The following is a 20,492-nucleotide window of genomic DNA, read 5'->3' as shown; positions in this document are numbered from 1 at the left end:
TAGTGAAATATAGCCTAATTAGTTTTCCAAAGGTCAAATTCCACCTGGACATACATATCTCTGATAATAAAACAGCTGCAAAATTGCTCAGGTTCATTTTTTTTAGCATCTACTTTTACACAGTTAGCCTACACATTACTTATTAATTTGCCTGATATCCCATGATTCAAAGGTAGATTTTACTCTAATGTGATTTTTGTTAGTATTCTTACTAGGCAGAGATGAAACATTTACATTTTCTACTGTAGCCTACTCCAGACATGTCTGTAGTAATCTCACAGGTCTTAGCTTTCTTTAAATAAATAAAAAAGACTGAAATAAAACTAATGGTTGCCTAAACTTTACACCGTATGCTCTTTGTTAAATCTGTCCAAAATTTTTTAGAAGAAATTTCACAGTCTTTGTTTGTGAAATATTTGTGCTTGTGCACCACATATGCTCACATCTTGTGCGTCTCCTGGGGGCTAAGCCCCCCCTGTCCTTAAAACTTAGTGACGCCCCTGTCTGTAAACATAAAATGTATCATGTCACTGTGCTTTTCACATAAAGTTGATGGAAGAATGGACAGTGCAGTAGATGCCCCCTCAGTATAGTATCTGCAGGAAAGAGGTCTCTGCTCTCCCCCACTTACTGTAGCTCAACTAGTGCATATGCAGGACACAGACAGTAAACGGCGCTGAATTGACCCAAACAGCTGTTTTCTCCGCATACATGAGGTACCGTCCCGAAATAATACAGCGCTTCAAGTGCACGTATGTACGAAACCTTTACAGTGTAACAACTGGTTGGAAAGAGCAGTTTATCTAGAGCCAACCAACTCACTCAGTAGCCTTCTCCTCCATGCACGCAGGCTCCGCAACGCGCTGTATCACTCGCTCTTTCCGAATGAATCGCCTTTTTTCCGCGACCAGTAAACAAACACCAGCGTACGTGAGGGCGTCAATAAACAAGAGCATTATAGGCCTACCGAAATTGTTTGGACAAGAGAGGAGAGTCACTCAGTCACCTTCCATCTGTCCTCCCTAATACTTTGCACTTTTTTTTTTTTTTTTTTTTCATTCATTAGGCCGAAAAAAATACCGAGGTCATGACCTCGGTGTCCTCAATGGTAGCTACGGCCTTGTATGCGGCTACGTATTTTGAAAAAAATAAATAAATAAATCGATATCGTCGCGGACGACAGTGTGTGAGGCTTCTGTGTCACCGTGTCAGCTGAATGTTTAGTTAGTGTGTGCTAGCGTTGTGTTGTGTGACAGCAGATAGAGAAGCAGGTATTTATCTAAAGTTAGACAGGGAGAAGGAGCGAGGTGAGCCCAGTGAGGGAGGGAGGGAGAGGGCAGATATGATATCATTTTTTACCAAAATGTTATTATTGTTGACTTATCGATAGTGGAATACATATTGTACTGTGGAGCTATGGTGCTATCATAGTGAGATTTTGATATCATGTTACCTTATTATACTGCAATAAATAACATGGGCTTGTTATTGAGGTATTATTGTGAGATTTTGCCGGTAGGGCCATGAAATAGGTATCCACTTTTGATAAATGGTCTTAAAGGGATAGTATAATTTTTTTTTAAAGTGGCGTTGTATGATCTACAAATAGCCCCTAAGTACTTTAATTGCAGTAGAAGACTCTCTGCACTCCTCCCGTTAGCAACGCCAGCCCATAGCCCTGCCCAGAGATTTACAACATACAGTGCGGTGGAGGAAGCCCGACCAGGAGCAGCTGACGGAGTCCCCCCCAGCCAGTGTGTCCAGAGAGGGGTCCAGGACCATAGAGACCCAACCCCCCTGCTCCCCATCTCCGGTTAACAACATATGTTCCCATTACAACTGACACACACACACACAAACTTGTTTTGAACAACACACTGTCCTCACTGTCTGAGGTTTAATGTGTTTATTATCTGTCCTCAGACCTTTAGAACATCACTCCCAGGTGCACGGTTCTGGAGATTGGATGATGTGCGTGCCAACTTCTGTGCATGTGAGTATGCAGCTGTTTTATAGTATTAAGTATAAGTATTAAATAACAATTCATATTCTGTTTGTTTACAGCTTTTAAACTGCTGGGGTTTTTTTTACTTAAAGAAAATGTACATTTATTTTAGGTATTTGCTGTTTTCCTTCATTCATTTTTTTTTTTTTTTTTTTACCTGTATTTGTTTTGTTTATTTCTAAACAGGCCGCGGTACTGGTTACCGCCACAGAGTGCAGGCATGGCCAGTTTCACCCTTCACCGGGCACAAACACAAACTGGTCAAGCCACCAGAGTCTCCTGACAAGAAGGTATTATTATTTCTCCAGTTTATGAAGAAAACGGTTGATGTTGGTGAGGACTTTCATGCTAAAGAAATTATGTTTGTTGTTGCAGTTTGTTCTGATTATCGGAGACTCCCATCTACGTGCCATTGTAGATGGTGTGGTCCGGATGCCAGATAAACCCTTTGCCTTTGGCTTCATGTCGACCGCAGGGGCTGCTGCCTCTGCACTGCGGACCGACGTGCTGAATGCTGTGCTTCCTCGGATCCCTGACGCCGTGTGTCTTCTGGCGCCCAGCAACAACCTCAGAGCCAGCAGGACCATCGACGAAACTGCCGCCGACTACACCAACTACACGTACTTCTCAGCTGAGGATTACTTCCCTTAACCGGCCGCAGCTGTGGGGCAGAGATGGTGTAAGTAGAATATCCTTGTGTGAAGCTGCAGCTGCTTTTTGTGGCTAAAACTTTGTATCTGTAAATTAATTTGGTTATGTCATTTCTGCAGATCCATCTGAGCGATGACGAGGGGATGTGGATCCTCGTCCGTTTGCTGTGGTCCGCCGCCATGCAGCAGCTGTAGACACCACCACCAGCACCCCCGGTCTCTCCCAGGCCTTCACCGCCAGTTAGGAACTTCACTCCCAAGCTGGTTGTGACGGGAGAGGTCCCTGCTCCACGGTCACCTGACCCCTTTCAGTGGCAGCAAGTCAGTCATGGCCGCAAGGTAATTGTTACAGTAGGTGCGTTTCCATCAGCTGTTTAGATGCACATCGAGATGTATCGCATTGGAAAATGATGATGGAAACGCCGTGATTCGAATTAAAATCCCCCGATTCGCACAAACTGAAATACTCTCGCTAGGGCCGGGTTTTGGTTGATGATTTGAATAAAGTGTGACGTAGCGCACTTTCCCCCCATCTGCTCCCGTGTTTTTTTTTTCTCTCAAGTGGTTTACAATTTGATTAATGCAATGTAATACAACTTTTCATTCCAGACGAGCCAGCCTAGTGAACCGCACAGCCCAGGATGGCTCAGGTTTGTTTTTTTCAAATACTTTAGGATGTCTTAATTGGTTCTTAATGTATACTTTGTGTATGTGATAAGACATATTGTCAGTGGATTTTTCTTTTTGTTTCACAGGCGGAGGAGAGCTTCTTTCCACTGAACCCAGTCTGGTTCAGCAGCGCAGCATTACATGCTATGGAGGAAGTTTCTCCTTCTGATCTGTCTTGCCCAGTGGACTACCAGCCCTCTCCAAAGCACAAGAGGGTAATTTGAGTGATTTACATTTATCTATTATTTTAGGGTTTGTTATAACTGTCACCTGATTCCCAACAGTCAATAATGCTAATACTTTTCAAAATAAGCATTGATACTAATAATAATGGTAGTTGAACAAACTCAAGCTATTCTCAAACATATTTGTAATTGTAATTCAGTGGGTGACTTGTATAGAGAGATAGATCGATAGATAGATCGATAGATAGATCGATAGGTAGATAGATAGATAGATAGATAGATAGATAGATAGATAGATAGATAGATAGATAGATAGATAGATAGATAGATAGATAGATAGATAGATAGATAGATAGATAGATACTTTATTAATCCCGAAGGAAATTCATCTGTCAGCTGCTCCAAACATTCTGAAAGAAAGTACTTAGCTAATGTAGACAGATGTAGCAATAATATAAAAGAATAAAATAAAATATAAAATATACCTATATACAAACTATCACCTATATACAGGGCTTGACGCTTAGCATTTTCCCAGGTAGCACGTGTGCTACTAAGTTGAAAAATCTAGTCGCAGTAGCACACCAATAATTTTAGTAGCACACAAATAATTTTAAATAATAACGTGATATGAGGTCAATGAGGAGGCATTTTTAAGCAAAACAGTTCAATTCATAGCTTTTTAACAGGGATGCCAACGGGTCAGGACCAAAAAAGAAAAAATCTTAGAGCGGTGACACTCACCATTAACATAATACATGTGCATTTAAATACATTATAATATCATGGAAAAGTCAATTTCCAGTAGTTAAAATCAAACAGCCCCAACCAAGTATTGATTGCATATAGGTGGACAACGTTTCTATATTAAAAATGCTTTAAAGAAAAGAGAAAAAAAAGGTCCTTTGTAGTATTTACATTTTTGGGAATACGGAATTTCAGGTCTTCATATAGGCTACAGTATATAATGTGTTAGTTAGTTTCACTTTTTGAATTGAATTAGTGACATAGGCCTTAATAAATTCTTCCATGATATTCTAATGCACCTGTACATTGGAAATGAGTGATAGCCTACAGTATATACTGCATACATCTTGACAGCTTCGGTTTGGTTCCGCGTGCAGTCTCTTTTTTTCAGCTGATGCTGCATTCAAGTGCACAACCGGCCACAACCTCCTCCAAACGTTCGCAACACATCATAAAACATTTATTGAATGGTAAAATTCGGTAGTCGCACACGTGCTACTAATTGCATTTCACAATTCGCACTGATCTGTTTTTTACTCGCATTTGCGACGAGGGGCTCGCACTGTCGAGCCCTGCCTATATATATGCATACATATATATGTACACATATACACACACACTCTCATATAAAAGAAATACAGTTCATAAAATGTCAGTTAGTGCAGATGTTGTGCCCGTCCCCCCCACCCCCCTGCTGTTGTACAGTCTGACTGCCCTGGGCACAAAGGACTTCCTCAGTCTATCTGTGGAGCAGGTCAGTGACAGCAATCTGCCACTAAACCTGCTCCTTTGAGAGCTGATGGCAGAGTGCAGAGGGTGGCTGGTGGAGTTTTTCCATGGTTCTTCTCTCTGCCACTGCCATCACCGACTCCTGTTCCAGGCCCACCACAGAGCTGGCCCGTCCGATGAGCCTGTCCAGTCTCCCACTGTCCCTCTTTTAGTCTCTCTTTTTATAGCTGTAGTGATTAAAGCTTAATTGATATGTTTTCTTTCATTGTGTAGGCGGCCTCCTCAGCGTCAGCCAGACGACCCAGGGCCACAGCTAGACCCCCCCGCCGCCACAGCTCTCAAGTGAACAATGTATGCTACTGTTTCTCACAACTACCACAAACACCATACACTTCCAGAATAGTCACTAGATACACATTACTAGACTGTCCATTCTGTCTGAGATATTGGTTTTCATGTCAACAGCTAACCAGCTGTCATATTTATTCATCCAAGATGTACTATCTTTCACCTCTCTCTCTCTCACTTCTACCATGCTTAATGATATGTTTGCAAACGGAAGAAGTAAGCATTGTAGGCTATCAACAACCTCCAAAACATAACCAAACTTGTGTATTGAATGGTCTGCCAGCCAGTTTATGTTTCAGTCATGTATAACTTCCTGCCTCAGACAAACCATTGGGAATAGGTAATGTTAAATGTGATAATCCCAGCATGGCTCGGAGGAGCAATGGCGTTGATTTGATTTTACCATTGATTTTTTTTAATAAACATATTTAGCCATCATTTGTCCAACTTGATGGTTAGCGTTATCTCCAGAACACCCAAATGAAGTTCCAAATGAAGTGGCAGCACAATTGTACACATTCAGAAATCTCTTTCTCAAAGAAATGTTTTTTTTTTTGCAGCACCAATCAACAATTGAAACCAGCTGTTGGAGAGCTAAAATGAAATCTCTGCAGGTTTCATACGTCTAACTTTGATTTTCATGGTTGAAAATTAAAAACTACATCAAAACGTTGAGCTTAAAGGTCCCATTTGGATAAATTGACATTTCAATGTTTTTTTTGTTTTTTCTACAGTGATGATAAAGCAGCTTTAGGTTCTATATTAATACTGTGAAAGTCTAAAGGTAGATGTTTGTATTGCTCCATACAGTATAAAGGTAGTTTTTTTTTTTTTTTACATTTGTGAATGAAAAATCTACCTTTATACTTTCACAGTATAAATATAGAACCTATGTTGCTTTATTATCACTGTAAAAAACAAAAAAAACCATCAAAATGTCACTTTATCCAACACGGGACCTTTAAGCTCAACGTGTTGAAAAAAAAAATTCAAATAGAAAGAGAATAGTAAAACCAAATCAACTCCATTGCTCCTCCGAGCCATGCTGGGATTATCACATTTCACATGGTTTGTCTGAGGCAGGAAGTTATACATGACTGAAACACAAACTGGCTGGCAGACACCATTCAATACACAAGTTTGGTTATGTTTTGGAGGTTGTTGATAGCCTACAATGCTTACTTCTTCCGTTTGCAAACATATCATTAAGCATGGTAGAAGTGAGAGAGAGAGAGAGAGAGAGAGAGAGAGAGAGGTAAAAGATATGAGAGTACATATCTTGGATGAATAAATATGACGACTATGTCATCCACTTACCTATTTTTGATTAGCAAACTGCACAAAAACTGCAAAAAAACCTTTTATTTCCAAGAACTGCAATCATATTTATGTATTATTACTTTATCGACACCAGTTATTACCAGCCAATAATGTAATAAAAAGTTATTACGTTATTGGCTCAAATGTTTTATTACATTATTGGCCGTTATGTTTTTGGTTGCTACAGTGAATGCACTATGTAATGACAAAGGTTCAGTCGGTCCTTTTCTTTGTGAAGTCTCTCCTGTGGACGATGTATGTTACTTTAATGTGTTTTAACTGAGACATGTCTAGATTATCCACACTGTCTGGAGTGTAATGTTTTTTGTCATCTGTCAACAGCTGGTTGGATCACCCCCAACCAGATTTCCCTTGAGTTGGGGCGATGCAGCAACCCCCTGCTGTTCACCAGCTGCAAAGGTAAACTTCACTCCACCTGAATAAAGTGCATTGTTTCATTAAAGTCTTCAGTTTCACTGAATGTGTTGTAATGTGTTCTCAGATGGCCAAGCTTAAGACACCTTCACCAGTTGCGCCATCCTGGACCATTACAGATGCAGGCTGCGACCCTCCCTCCCCACTTAAGGTATTTGCTTCCCTCTCCAATCCACACACAAAATGTTTACAGTACAATGAGCTACATCTAAATGAAACTATGGTCCATGTTAAATCTCTGAAACCATTATCTTTCTCTGCATTTCACAAATGCCATTGGGTAATTCAAATTGATTTAGTAAACTTTTTTTATATCAGCGTAGTCCAATATGTTGCCTTATGTGTAAAGATTCATTGGTATTATCTTTTGTTGTAGACACCTCAAACACACACTGCTGCTCATCAGCTGCTTGGCCCTGGTTTATCTCTGATGCACCCTCCACCTCTCATACCCCAGCTTATGAAGTAAGTTTCTCTATTCCCCAGCCAACACACACTGGACATTATATTTGGGTACATCAGGCGTTAAATAAAGTGTCTTTGTGTGTGTGTGGTTTACTTCAACTCAAAAGCACAATAAACAATGAAGGATATGTTTTATCAATGGTCAGTTGAAGAGAGTGTGCAAAACAGTTGTTTAAATGTAAATGTTAAACAATAATAAAGCAAACTAGAAAATTTCCTCTGGGGAAATTTTGAAAGGGCCATGGGGCTGCTGCCGGAGTGTGTACATTATGATGAGATTCTTCAGAGATTTCAAACAATTAATACTAGTAACATTATGACATTATATACAAGGAGCACACCTACAACAAACGTTCCTTTTTCAAGTATTTATTTATACAGCAACCTATGCCCTATCAACCTCAAATGTGTGGGTGACAAAGTCACAAAAAAATGAGGGTACAGGCAGAGTTGAGTTAAACGAGAGGGCAGTGATGATCTTCCATGTTGTCTGAAAATACACAAACACACAAAAAAAACATCTGTAAGACACCAACATGAATCAAGTCAAGTTAAAGTAATCAAGATACAGCACAGTTTTGTACTCATGGGTAAATGTCTCTTACTTTTCTTCTGCTGGCTCGCTGTCTTGATATTTGGTCCTCATCTTCCACGATCAGTTGTCATCCTCCCTAAAATATTTAACACATTGTTCAGTAACAGTTATCAAAATGTTTAAGAATTTATTCACAGAGATACACAGACACAACCTACATTGACCATTGTCATGAACTCAATGACAATGCACGGGTAAATGTCTCTTACTTGTCTGTTGGGTTGCTGTCTTTAACTCTGGTCCTCAGGAGGTCCTCTCCCTGGATCTGTGGCCATCCTCTCTAGATTAGTAAAGCACAAGTAACAGTTAAATCAAATCCTGCTTGATCATTTGATCACACTACAGTCAGTAGTTACATTACACATTGGAAAGTGTTGCTCACTTATCATCTGTTGGGATGTTCTTTCCTCTGGGGAGTCCTCTGGAAATCTGCTGTGGTCCTCTTGCATTCTTCTGCCTGGATCTGCATCTCTACAGTGGTCCTCTTGCATTTTTCTGCCTGGATCTTTTGTCACTCTTACAGGAACATAAAGGTCAAAGGCATAAATTAGTTACAGGTTTCAAATCCTTGTGTAAACATTTGATAACAAACTTAAAGAATAAAATTGCAGTCAATTAACAAAGTAATGAAATATCCCTCCCTTGTTGTTGTTGTTGTTGTTGTTGTTGAGTTGTTACTGGTGAGAGTCCCCTGCAGTCCTCTGCAGGTCTTCGTCCTGGATCAGCTGTCATCTTTGGCATCTGCAGCTTCATTGTTATTAGTAAGGGCATTTTAGCAGGTATTTGACCAATCTGGGAACTAAATCCTTACCTTACCAATAGAATGTATTGCAGAGAAGCCCTTCCTTATCATTGCAGAGGTTGTGTTACATAATACTACTTCAATCAGGACAGACTGCTGGATGACAGCGGGATGACAGCAGAGAAAGGGAACACTTTTAAATTTGACGCTAGAGACTGATTGGTAGGAGAGAGAGGAGATGACAGCCTGTGATTGGATGAATTAGGTGAAGAGGGCAGAGCGAGAAGATAGAGGGTGAGCTCGGGAGAGGCTGTGCTTAAGAGATAGTCTTCCTGTCTGAACTTTCGCTTAGCTCCATTAAATACTCAATATAATGTAACTTTTATTCTACCTTTTTTTCTATAGGACATTATACAGACCCTCCAGGATTTTGTGGTGTCGCTAAATTTATTAAAAAAGTTATTATAAATGTAATTTATTATGCAGATCGGTAGCAAGCAGCGAGAGAGAAAAGACAGTGGACATGCACCAGATTTCACATACCAGCAACAACTGAAACAAGTTTGTTCGAAATGAAGATAGGAAAGCACAAAAAATACACAGTGGTGCTACATTGATTGCAAACATGATAATGTTAATCTGCACACACACTGATCATCAATCTCGTTTTTGAAGAATGGAAAAAGATGTTGCAGTGTGTCACAAACTTGTTCATTCCAGCTTGGGCCTATTGCTTGGTCATGACTGTATGGTAGCTGTTTTAGTGTACTATGGGATTTGTAATGTGAGTAATGTGAATGCTATATTGGTGGGCCATTATTAACATAATATTTTTCTTGAAGGCCATATAAAAGTGTATCTCAGTGTCCTGGCCCCCATTTTTGACATGAGATTGACGTGTGTGCTAGATTAATGTCCAACAATGTAAAAAGGTAGAATATAAATTATATTAAGTATTCAGTAGTAATAGTAGAAGTTTTTTGTGACATTAAAGAAAACCTCTGTCATGCACAGGAATAGCTTACTTTATCTCTAATGTATTCTATTGAGTATAGTAGATCACCGCCTAAACCTAACTGCCAAGATCCTCGTGAAGACAATAGGCCTACACCATGTTATTCTAGTTTGATAGCTAATGGAGCAGTCAGCTAGCATTTAGGAAAATAAAATGGTCAGGTGGTCATCAGATTCAGTCGCACATAGGAGTTGGCTAACTAACCATATTATTTACTGTTAGCCAACTAATAACCATTTTGGTAAGACTTTGATGCCTATCTCTATAATGCATTATAACCATACTTATAATGAGTTTAATGTGGTTATAGCATTGTATAACTAAAATTGTAAACATTCATAAATGATCATAATATTTTATAACAATAATCAATACTTCATAACAATAATCATAACACACTATAAAACATTTTATTGTGACTTATAAGGTCAGGTATTAAAATACGTTATAATTGTTAGTAACTCGCTGACCATGCCCACGTCGATAATACATTATAAATATAGTTATAATGTGTTATAATTGGCTTATAAAAGTGTATAACCATCATTATAAATACTCATAAATTATCATAAGGCTTTATAACAATAAGCATAACACATCATAGAGCATTATAACTCTATTATAATACTATACTATAATACTATAAAATGCTCTATATTTTGTTATGCTAAATGTTATAAAGCTATGATCATTTATGAGTGTTTATTATGATAGTTATACACGACTATAAGCCAATTGTAACACATTATAACTATATTTATAATGCATAAATGTGGGCATTGTCAGCGACTTACTAACAATTATAACGTATTATACCTGACCTTATTAGTCATGAAAAAATGCTTTATAGTTATAAAAGCATTATGATCATTTATGAGTGTTTATAACTATAGTTATACAGTGCTATAACTGCATTATAACTCATTATAAGTATGATAATAATTAGGGCTGTCAGGCGATTAAAAAAATTTATCTAATTAATTGTAAAATTTGTAATTAATTAATCTAATTAATCGCATTTTAATCTTATATCTGCTAAAGGTACCCAAATAAAGAATTCAAATTCTAGGACGTTACAAAATGCAGCGTGGGGAGCTTGGAGATATCACAATTTGAAGTAAAATAAGCTGTTTGGTGAATTTTCAACTGATTTCAGGCAAAAGTCCACACTCTGCTTGGAGACATGACAATTTGAAGTAAAATAAGCTGTTTAGTGAATTTTCAACTGATTTCAAGCAAAAGGCCACACTCTGTACAGCCTGTGTCAGCGTTGGTCGATTTGGTCAGATCTGGCCGAGACACGCTCAGTTTGGCAAACGCGTGTGGAGACGCGGCCAGTGGACTTTTGCTGGAAATCAGTTGAAAATTCACCAAACAGCTTATCTTACATCAAATTGTGATGTCTCCAAGCTCCCATGGGCGTCCCACGCTGCGTTTGCCAAACTGAGCGTGTCTCGGCCAGATCTGACCAAATCGACCAACGCTGACACAGGCTGTACAGAGTGTGGACTTTTGCTGGAAATCAGTTGAAAATTCACCAAACAGCTTATTTTACTTCAAATTGTCACGTCTCCAAGCAGAGTGTGGACTTTTGCTGGAAATCATTTGAAAATTCACCAAACAGCTTATTTCACTTCAAATTGTGATGTCTCCAAGTAGAGTGTGGACTTTTGCTGGAAATCAGTTGAAAATTAACCAAACAGCTTATTTTACTTCAAATTGTGATGTCTCCAAGCTCCCCACGCTGCGTTTGCCAAATTGGGCCTCCCACGGCCAGATCTGTCCAAAACGACCAACGCTGACACAGACTGTACAGAGTGTGGACTTTAACTGGAAATCAGTTGAAAATTCACTAAACAGCTTATTTTACTTCAAATTGTGATGTCTCCAAGCAGAGTGTGGACTTTTGCTGGAAATCAGTTGAAAATTCACCAAACAGCTTATTTTACTTCAAATTGTGATGTCTCCAAGCAGAGTGTGGACTTTTGCTGGAAATCAGTTGAAAATTCACCAAACAGCTTATCCTACTTCAAATTGTGATGTCTCCAACCTCCCCACGCTGCGTTTTCCAAATTAGGTCTCCCACGGCCAGATCTGTCCAAAACGACCAACGCGGACACAGGCTGTACAGAGTGTGGACTTTTGCTGGAAATCAGTTGAAAATTTACCAAACAGCTTATCCTACTTCAAATTGTGATGTCTCCAAGCTCCCCACGCTGCGTTTGCCAAATTAGGCCTCCCACGGCCAGATCTGTCCAAAACGACCAACGCGGACACAGGCTGTACAGAGTGTGGACTTTTGCTGGAAATCAGTTGAAAATTCACCAAACAGCTAATTTTACTTCAAATTGTGATGTCTCCAAGCAGAGTGTGGACTTTTGCTGGAAATCAGTTGAAAATTCACCAAACAGCTTATCCTACTTCAAATTGTGATGTCTCCAAGCTCCCCACGCTGCGTTTGCCAAATTGGGCCTCCCACGGCCAGATCTGTCCAAAACGACCAACGCGGATACAGGCTGTACAGAGTGTGGACTTTTGCTGGAAATCAGTTGAAAATTCACCAAACAGCTAATTTTACTTCAAATTGTGATGTCTCCAAGCAGAGTGTGGACTTTTGCTGGAAATCAGTTGAAAATTCACCAAACAGCTTTTTTCACTTCAAATTCTGATGTCTCCAAGCTCCCCACGCTGCGTTTGCCAAATTGGGCCTCCCACAGTCAGATCTGTCCAAAACGACCAACGCTGACACAGACTGTACAGAGTGTGGACTTTTGCTGGAAATCAGTTGAAAATTCACCAAACAGCTTATCCTACTTCAAATTGTGATGTCTCCAAGCTCCCCACGCTGCGTTTGCCAAATTGGGCCTCCCACGGCCAGATCTGTCCAAAACGACCAACGTTGATACAGTCTGTACAGAGTGTGGACTTTTGCTGGAAATCAGTTGAAAATTCACCAAACAGCTTTTTTCACTTCAAATTCTGATGTCTCCAAGCTCCCCACGCTGCGTTTGCCAAATTGGGCCTCCCACAGCCAGATCTGTCCAAAACGACCAACGCTGACACAGACTGTACAGAGTGTGGACTTTTGCTGGAAATCAGTTGAAAATTCACCAAACAGCTTATCCTACTTCAAATTGTGATGTCTCCAAGCTCCCCACGCTGCGTTTGCCAAATTGGGCCTCCCACAGCCAGATCTGTCCAAAACGACCAACGCTGACACAGACTGTACAGAGTGTGGACTTTTGCTGGAAATCAGTTGAAAATTCACCAAACAGCTTATCCTACTTCAAATTGTGATGTCTCCAAGCTCCCCACGCTGCGTTTGCCAAATTGGGCCTCCCACGGCCAGATCTGTCCAAAACGACCAACGCGGACACAGGCTGTACAGAGTGTGGACTTTTGCTGGAAATCAGTTGAAAATTCACCAAACAGCTTATTTTACTTCAAATTGTGATGTCTCCAAGCAGAGTGTGGACTTTTGCTGGAAATCAGTTGAAAATTCACCAAACAGCTTATCCTACTTCAAATTGTGATGTCTCCAAGCTCCCCACGCTGCGTTTGCCAAATTGGGCCTCCCACGGCCAGATCTGTCCAAAACGACCAACGTTGACACAGTCTGTACAGAGTGTGGACTTTTGCTGGAAATCAGTTGAAAATTCACCAAACAGCTTATCCTACTTCAAATTGTGATGTCTCCAAGCTCCCCACGCTGCGTTTGCCAAATTAGGCCTCCCACGGCCAGATCTGTCCAAAACGACCAACGCGGACACAGGCTGTACAGAGTGTGGACTTTTGCTGGAAATCAGTTGAAAATTCACCAAACAGCTTATCCTACTTCAAATTGTGATGTCTCCAAGCAGAGTGTGGACTTTTGCTGGAAATCAGTTGAAAATTCACCAAACAGCTTATCCTACTTCAAATTGTGATGTCTCCAACCTCCCCACGCTGCGTTTTCCAAATTAGGTCTCCCACGGCCAGATCTGTCCAAAACGACCAACGCGGACACAGGCTGTACAGAGTGTGGACTTTTGCTGGAAATCAGTTGAAAATTTACCAAACAGCTTATCCTACTTCAAATTGTGATGTCTCCAAGCTCCCCACGCTGCGTTTGCCAAATTAGGCCTCCCACGGCCAGATCTGTCCAAAACGACCAACGCGGACACAGGCTGTACAGAGTGTGGACTTTTGCTGGAAATCAGTTGAAAATTCACCAAACAGCTAATTTTACTTCAAATTGTGATGTCTCCAAGCAGAGTGTGGACTTTTGCTGGAAATCAGTTGAAAATTCACCAAACAGCTTATCCTACTTCAAATTGTGATGTCTCCAAGCTCCCCACGCTGCGTTTGCCAAATTGGGCCTCCCACGGCCAGATCTGTCCAAAACGACCAACGCGGATACAGGCTGTACAGAGTGTGGACTTTTGCTGGAAATCAGTTGAAAATTCACCAAACAGCTAATTTTACTTCAAATTGTGATGTCTCCAAGCAGAGTGTGGACTTTTGCTGGAAATCAGTTGAAAATTCACCAAACAGCTTTTTTCACTTCAAATTCTGATGTCTCCAAGCTCCCCACGCTGCGTTTGCCAAATTGGGCCTCCCACAGTCAGATCTGTCCAAAACGACCAACGCTGACACAGACTGTACAGAGTGTGGACTTTTGCTGGAAATCAGTTGAAAATTCACCAAACAGCTTATCCTACTTCAAATTGTGATGTCTCCAAGCTCCCCACGCTGCGTTTGCCAAATTGGGCCTCCCACGGCCAGATCTGTCCAAAACGACCAACGTTGATACAGTCTGTACAGAGTGTGGACTTTTGCTGGAAATCAGTTGAAAATTCACCAAACAGCTTTTTTCACTTCAAATTCTGATGTCTCCAAGCTCCCCACGCTGCGTTTGCCAAATTGGGCCTCCCACAGCCAGATCTGTCCAAAACGACCAACGCTGACACAGACTGTACAGAGTGTGGACTTTTGCTGGAAATCAGTTGAAAATTCACCAGACAGCTTATCCTACTTCAAATTGTGATGTCTCCAAGCTCCCCACGCTGCGTTTGCCAAATTGGGCCTCCCACGGCCAGATCTGTCCAAAACGACCAACGCTGACACAGACTGTACAGAGTGTGGACTTTTGCTGGAAATCAGTTGAAAATTCACCAAACAGCTTATTTTACTTCAAATTGTGATGTCTCCAAGCTCCCCACGCTGCGTTTTCCAAATTAGGCCTCCCACGGCCAGATCTGTCCAAAACGACCAACGCGGACACAGGCTGTACAGAGTGTGGACTTTTGCTGGAAATCAGTTGAAAATTCACCAAACAGCTTATTTTACTTCAAATTGTGATGTCTCCAAGCAGAGTGTGGACTTTTGCTGGAAATCAGTTGAAAATTCACCAAACAGCTTATCCTACTTCAAATTGTGATGTCTCCAAGCTCCCCACGCTGCGTTTGCCAAATTGGGCCTCCCACGGCCAGATCTGTCCAAAACGACCAACGTTGACACAGTCTGTACAGAGTGTGGACTTTTGCTGGAAATCAGTTGAAAATTCACCAAACAGCTTATCCTACTTCAAATTGTGATGTCTCCAAGCTCCCCACGCTGCGTTTGCCAAATTAGGCCTCCCACGGCCAGATCTGTCCAAAACGACCAACGCGGACACAGGCTGTACAGAGTGTGGACTTTTGCTGGAAATCAGTTGAAAATTCACCAAACAGCTTATCCTACTTCAAATTGTGATGTCTCCAACCTCCCCACGCTGCGTTTGCCAAATTGGGCCTCCCACGGCCAGATCTGTCCAAAACGACCAACGCTGACACAGTCTGTACAGAGTGTGGACTTTTGCTGGAAATCAGTTGAAAATTCACCAAACAGCTTATTTTACTTCAAATTGTGATGTCTCCAAGCAGAGTGTGGACTTTTGCTGGAAATCAGTTGAAAATTCACCAGACAGCTTATCCTACTTCAAATTGTGATGTCTCCAAGCTCCCCACGCTGCGTTTTCCAAATTAGGCCTCCCACGGCCAGATCTGTCCAAAACGACCAACGCGGACACAGGCTGTACAGAGTGTGGACTTTTGCTGGAAATCAGTTGAAAATTCACCAAACAGCTTATTTTACTTCAAATTGTGATGTCTCCAACCTCCCCACGCTGCGTTTTCCAAATTAGGTCTCCCACGGCCAGATCTGTCCAAAACGACCAACGCGGATACAGGCTGTACAGAGTGTGGACTTTTGCTGGAAATCAGTTGAAAATTCACCAAACAGCTAATTTTACTTCAAATTGTGATGTCTCCAAGCAGAGTGTGGACTTTTGCTGGAAATCAGTTGAAAATTCACCAAACAGCTTTTTTCACTTCAAATTCTGATGTCTCCAAGCTCCCCACGCTGCGTTTGCCAAATTGGGCCTCCCACAGTCAGATCTGTCCAAAACGACCAACGCTGACACAGACTGTACAGAGTGTGGACTTTTGCTGGAAATCAGTTGAAAATTCACCAAACAGCTTATCCTACTTCAAATTGTGATGTCTCCAAGCTCCCCACGCTGCGTTTGCCAAATTGGGCCTCCCACGGCCAGATCTGTCCAAAACGACCAACGTTGATACAGTCTGTACAGAGTGTGGACTTTTGCTGGAAATCAGTTGAAAATTCACCAAACAGCTTTTTTCACTTCAAATTCTGATGTCTCCAAGCTCCCCACGCTGCGTTTGCCAAATTGGGCCTCCCACAGCCAGATCTGTCCAAAACGACCAACGCTGACACAGACTGTACAGAGTGTGGACTTTTGCTGGAAATCAGTTGAAAATTCACCAGACAGCTTATCCTACTTCAAATTGTGATGTCTCCAAGCTCCCCACGCTGCGTTTGCCAAATTGGGCCTCCCACGGCCAGATCTGTCCAAAACGACCAACGCTGACACAGACTGTACAGAGTGTGGACTTTTGCTGGAAATCAGTTGAAAATTCACCAAACAGCTTATTTTACTTCAAATTGTGATGTCTCCAAGCTCCCCACGCTGCGTTTTCCAAATTAGGCCTCCCACGGCCAGATCTGTCCAAAACGACCAACGCGGACACAGGCTGTACAGAGTGTGGACTTTTGCTGGAAATCAGTTGAAAATTCACCAAACAGCTTATTTTACTTCAAATTGTGATGTCTCCAAGCAGAGTGTGGACTTTTGCTGGAAATCAGTTGAAAATTCACCAAACAGCTTATCCTACTTCAAATTGTGATGTCTCCAAGCTCCCCACGCTGCGTTTGCCAAATTGGGCCTCCCACGGCCAGATCTGTCCAAAACGACCAACGTTGACACAGTCTGTACAGAGTGTGGACTTTTGCTGGAAATCAGTTGAAAATTCACCAAACAGCTTATCCTACTTCAAATTGTGATGTCTCCAAGCTCCCCACGCTGCGTTTGCCAAATTAGGCCTCCCACGGCCAGATCTGTCCAAAACGACCAACGCGGACACAGGCTGTACAGAGTGTGGACTTTTGCTGGAAATCAGTTGAAAATTCACCAAACAGCTTATCCTACTTCAAATTGTGATGTCTCCAACCTCCCCACGCTGCGTTTGCCAAATTGGGCCTCCCACGGCCAGATCTGTCCAAAACGACCAACGCTGACACAGTCTGTACAGAGTGTGGACTTTTGCTGGAAATCAGTTGAAAATTCACCAAACAGCTTATTTTACTTCAAATTGTGATGTCTCCAAGCAGAGTGTGGACTTTTGCTGGAAATCAGTTGAAAATTCACCAGACAGCTTATCCTACTTCAAATTGTGATGTCTCCAAGCTCCCCACGCTGCGTTTTCCAAATTAGGCCTCCCACGGCCAGATCTGTCCAAAACGACCAACGCGGACACAGGCTGTACAGAGTGTGGACTTTTGCTGGAAATCAGTTGAAAATTCACCAAACAGCTTATTTTACTTCAAATTGTGATGTCTCCAACCTCCCCACGCTGCGTTTTCCAAATTAGGTCTCCCACGGCCAGATCTGTCCAAAACGACCAACGCGGACACAGGCTGTACAGAGTGTGGACTTTTGCTGGAAATCAGTTGAAAATTTACCAAACAGCTTATTTTACTTCAAATTGTGATGTCTCCAAGCAGAGTGTGGACTTTTGCTGGAAATCAGTTGAAAATTCACCAAACAGCTTATCCTACTTCAAATTGTGATGTCTCCAAGCTCCCCACGCTGCGTTTGCCAAATTGGTCCTCCCACGGCCAGATCTGTCCAAAACGACCAACGTTGACACAGTCTGTACAGAGTGTGGACTTTTGCTGGAAATCAGTTGAAAATTCACCAAACAGCTTATCCTACTTCAAATTGTGATGTCTCCAAGCTCCCCACGCTGCGTTTGCCAAATTGGGCCTCCCACGGCCAGATCTGTCCAAAACGACCAACGCTGACACAGACTGTACAGAGTGTGGACTTTTGCTGGAAATCAGTTGAAAATTCACTAAACAGCTTATTTTACTTCAAATTGTGATGTCTCCAAGCTCCCCACGCTGCGTTTGCCAAATTGGGCCTCCCACGGCCAGATCTGTCCAAAACGACCAACGCTGACACAGACTGTACAGAGTGTGGACTTTTGCTGGAAATCAGTTGAAAATTCACCAAACAGCTTATTTTACTTCAAATTGTGATGTCTCCAAGCTCCCCACGCTGCGTTTGCCAAATTAGGCCTCCCACGGCCAGATCTGTCCAAAACGACCAACGCGGACACAGGCTGTACAGAGTGTGGACTTTTGCTGGAAATCAGTTGAAAATTCACCAAACAGCTTATTTTACTTCAAATTGTGATGTCTCCAAGCAGAGTGTGGACTTTTGCTGGAAATCAGTTGAAAATTCACCAAACAGCTTATCCTACTTCAAATTGTGATGTCTCCAAGCTCCCCGCTGCGTTTGCCAAATTGGGCCTCCCACGGCCAGATCTGTCCAAAACGACCAACGTTGACACAGTCTGTACAGAGTGTGGACTTTTGCTGGAAATCAGTTGAAAATTTACCAAACAGCTTATCCTACTTCAAATTGTGATGTCTCCAAGCTCCCCACGCTGCGTTTGCCAAATTGGGCCTCCCACGGCCAGATCTGTCCAAAACGACCAACGTTGACACAGTCTGTACAGAGTGTGGTCTTTTGCTGGAAATCAGTTGAAAATTCACCAAACAGCTAATTTTACTTCAAATTGTGATGTCTCCAAGCAGAGTGTGGACTTTTGCTGGAAATCAGTTGAAAATTCACCAAACAGCTTTTTTCACTTCAAATTGTGATGTCTCCAACCTCCCCACGCTGCGTTTTCCAAATTAGGTCTCCCACGGCCAGATCTGTCCAAAACGACCAACGCGGACACAGGCTGTACAGAGTGTGGACTTTTGCTGGAAATCAGTTGAAAATTTACCAAACAGCTTATCCTACTTCAAATTGTGATGTCTCCAAGCTCCCCACGCTGCGTTTGCCAAATTAGGCCTCCCACGGCCAGATCTGTCCAAAACGACCAACGTTGACACAGTCTGTACAGAGTGTGGACTTTTGCTGGAAATCAGTTGAAAATTCACCAAACAGCTTATTTTACTTCAAATTGTGATGTCTCCAAGCAGAGTGTGGACTTTTGCTGGAAATCAGTTGAAAATTCACCAGACAGCTTATCCTACTTCAAATTGTGATGTCTCCAAGCTCCCCACGCTGCGTTTGCCAAATTGGGCCTCCCACGGCCAGATCTGTCCAAAACGACCAACGCTGACACAGACTGTACAGAGTGTGGACTTTTGCTGGAAATCAGTTGAAAATTCACCAAACAGCTTATTTTACTTCAAATTCTGATGTCTCCAAGCTCCCCACGCTGCGTTTGCCAAATTGGGCCTCCCACAGCCAGATCTGTCCAAAACGACCAACGTTGACACAGTCTGTACAGAGTGTGGACTTTTGCTGGAAATCAGTTGAAAATTCACCAAACAGCTAATTTTACTTCAAATTGTGATGTCTCCAAGCAGAGTGTGGACTTTTGCTGGAAATCAGTTGAAAATTCACCAAACAGCTTTTTTCACTTCAAATTCTGATGTCTCCACAAGCTCCCCACGCTGCGTTTGCCAAATTGGGCCTCCCACAGCCAGATCTGTCCAAAACGACCAACGTTGACACAGTCTGTACAGAGTGTGGACTTTTGCTGGAAATCAGTTGAAAATTCACCAAACAGCTTATCCTACTTCAAATTGTGATGTCTCCAACCTCCCCACGCTGCGTTTGCCAAATTGGGCCTCCCACGGCCAGATCTGTCCAAAACGACCAACGCTGACACAGACTGTACAGAGTGTGGACTTTTGCTGGAAATCAGTTGAAAATTCACCAAACAGCTTATCCTACTTCAAATTGTGATGTCTCCAAGCTCCCCACGCTGCGTTTTCCAAATTAGGCCTCCCACGGCCAGATCTGTCCAAAACGACCAACGCGGACACAGGCTGTACAGAGTGTGGACTTTTGCTGGAAATCAGTTGAAAATTCACCAAACAGCTTATCCTACTTCAAATTGTGATGTCTCCAAGCAGAGTGTGGACTTTTGCTGGAAATCAGTTGAAAATTCACCAAACAGCTTT

General features: G+C 42.0%; 1 long non-coding RNA gene across 1 annotated transcript; it reads left to right on the top strand.

Annotated features, from left to right (window-relative positions):
* The first annotated feature begins 3,413 nt into the window (after positions 1-3,413).
* Positions 3,414-7,035, top strand: LOC146968210 (uncharacterized). The gene is made up of 3 exons (XR_015034388.1): positions 3,414-3,539; positions 5,259-5,336; positions 6,996-7,035. It is a non-coding gene; the product is annotated as an uncharacterized LOC146968210 (long non-coding RNA).
* The last annotated feature ends 13,457 nt before the right edge of the window (positions 7,036-20,492 follow it).

The sequence above is a fragment of the Trachurus japonicus genome, chromosome 19 (assembly GCF_045865225.1).
Source record: "Trachurus japonicus isolate A0001 chromosome 19, Traja_1.0".
Taxonomy (NCBI): Eukaryota; Metazoa; Chordata; class Actinopteri; order Carangiformes; family Carangidae; genus Trachurus; species Trachurus japonicus.
This window is presented reverse-complemented; position numbering and strand designations above follow the sequence as displayed.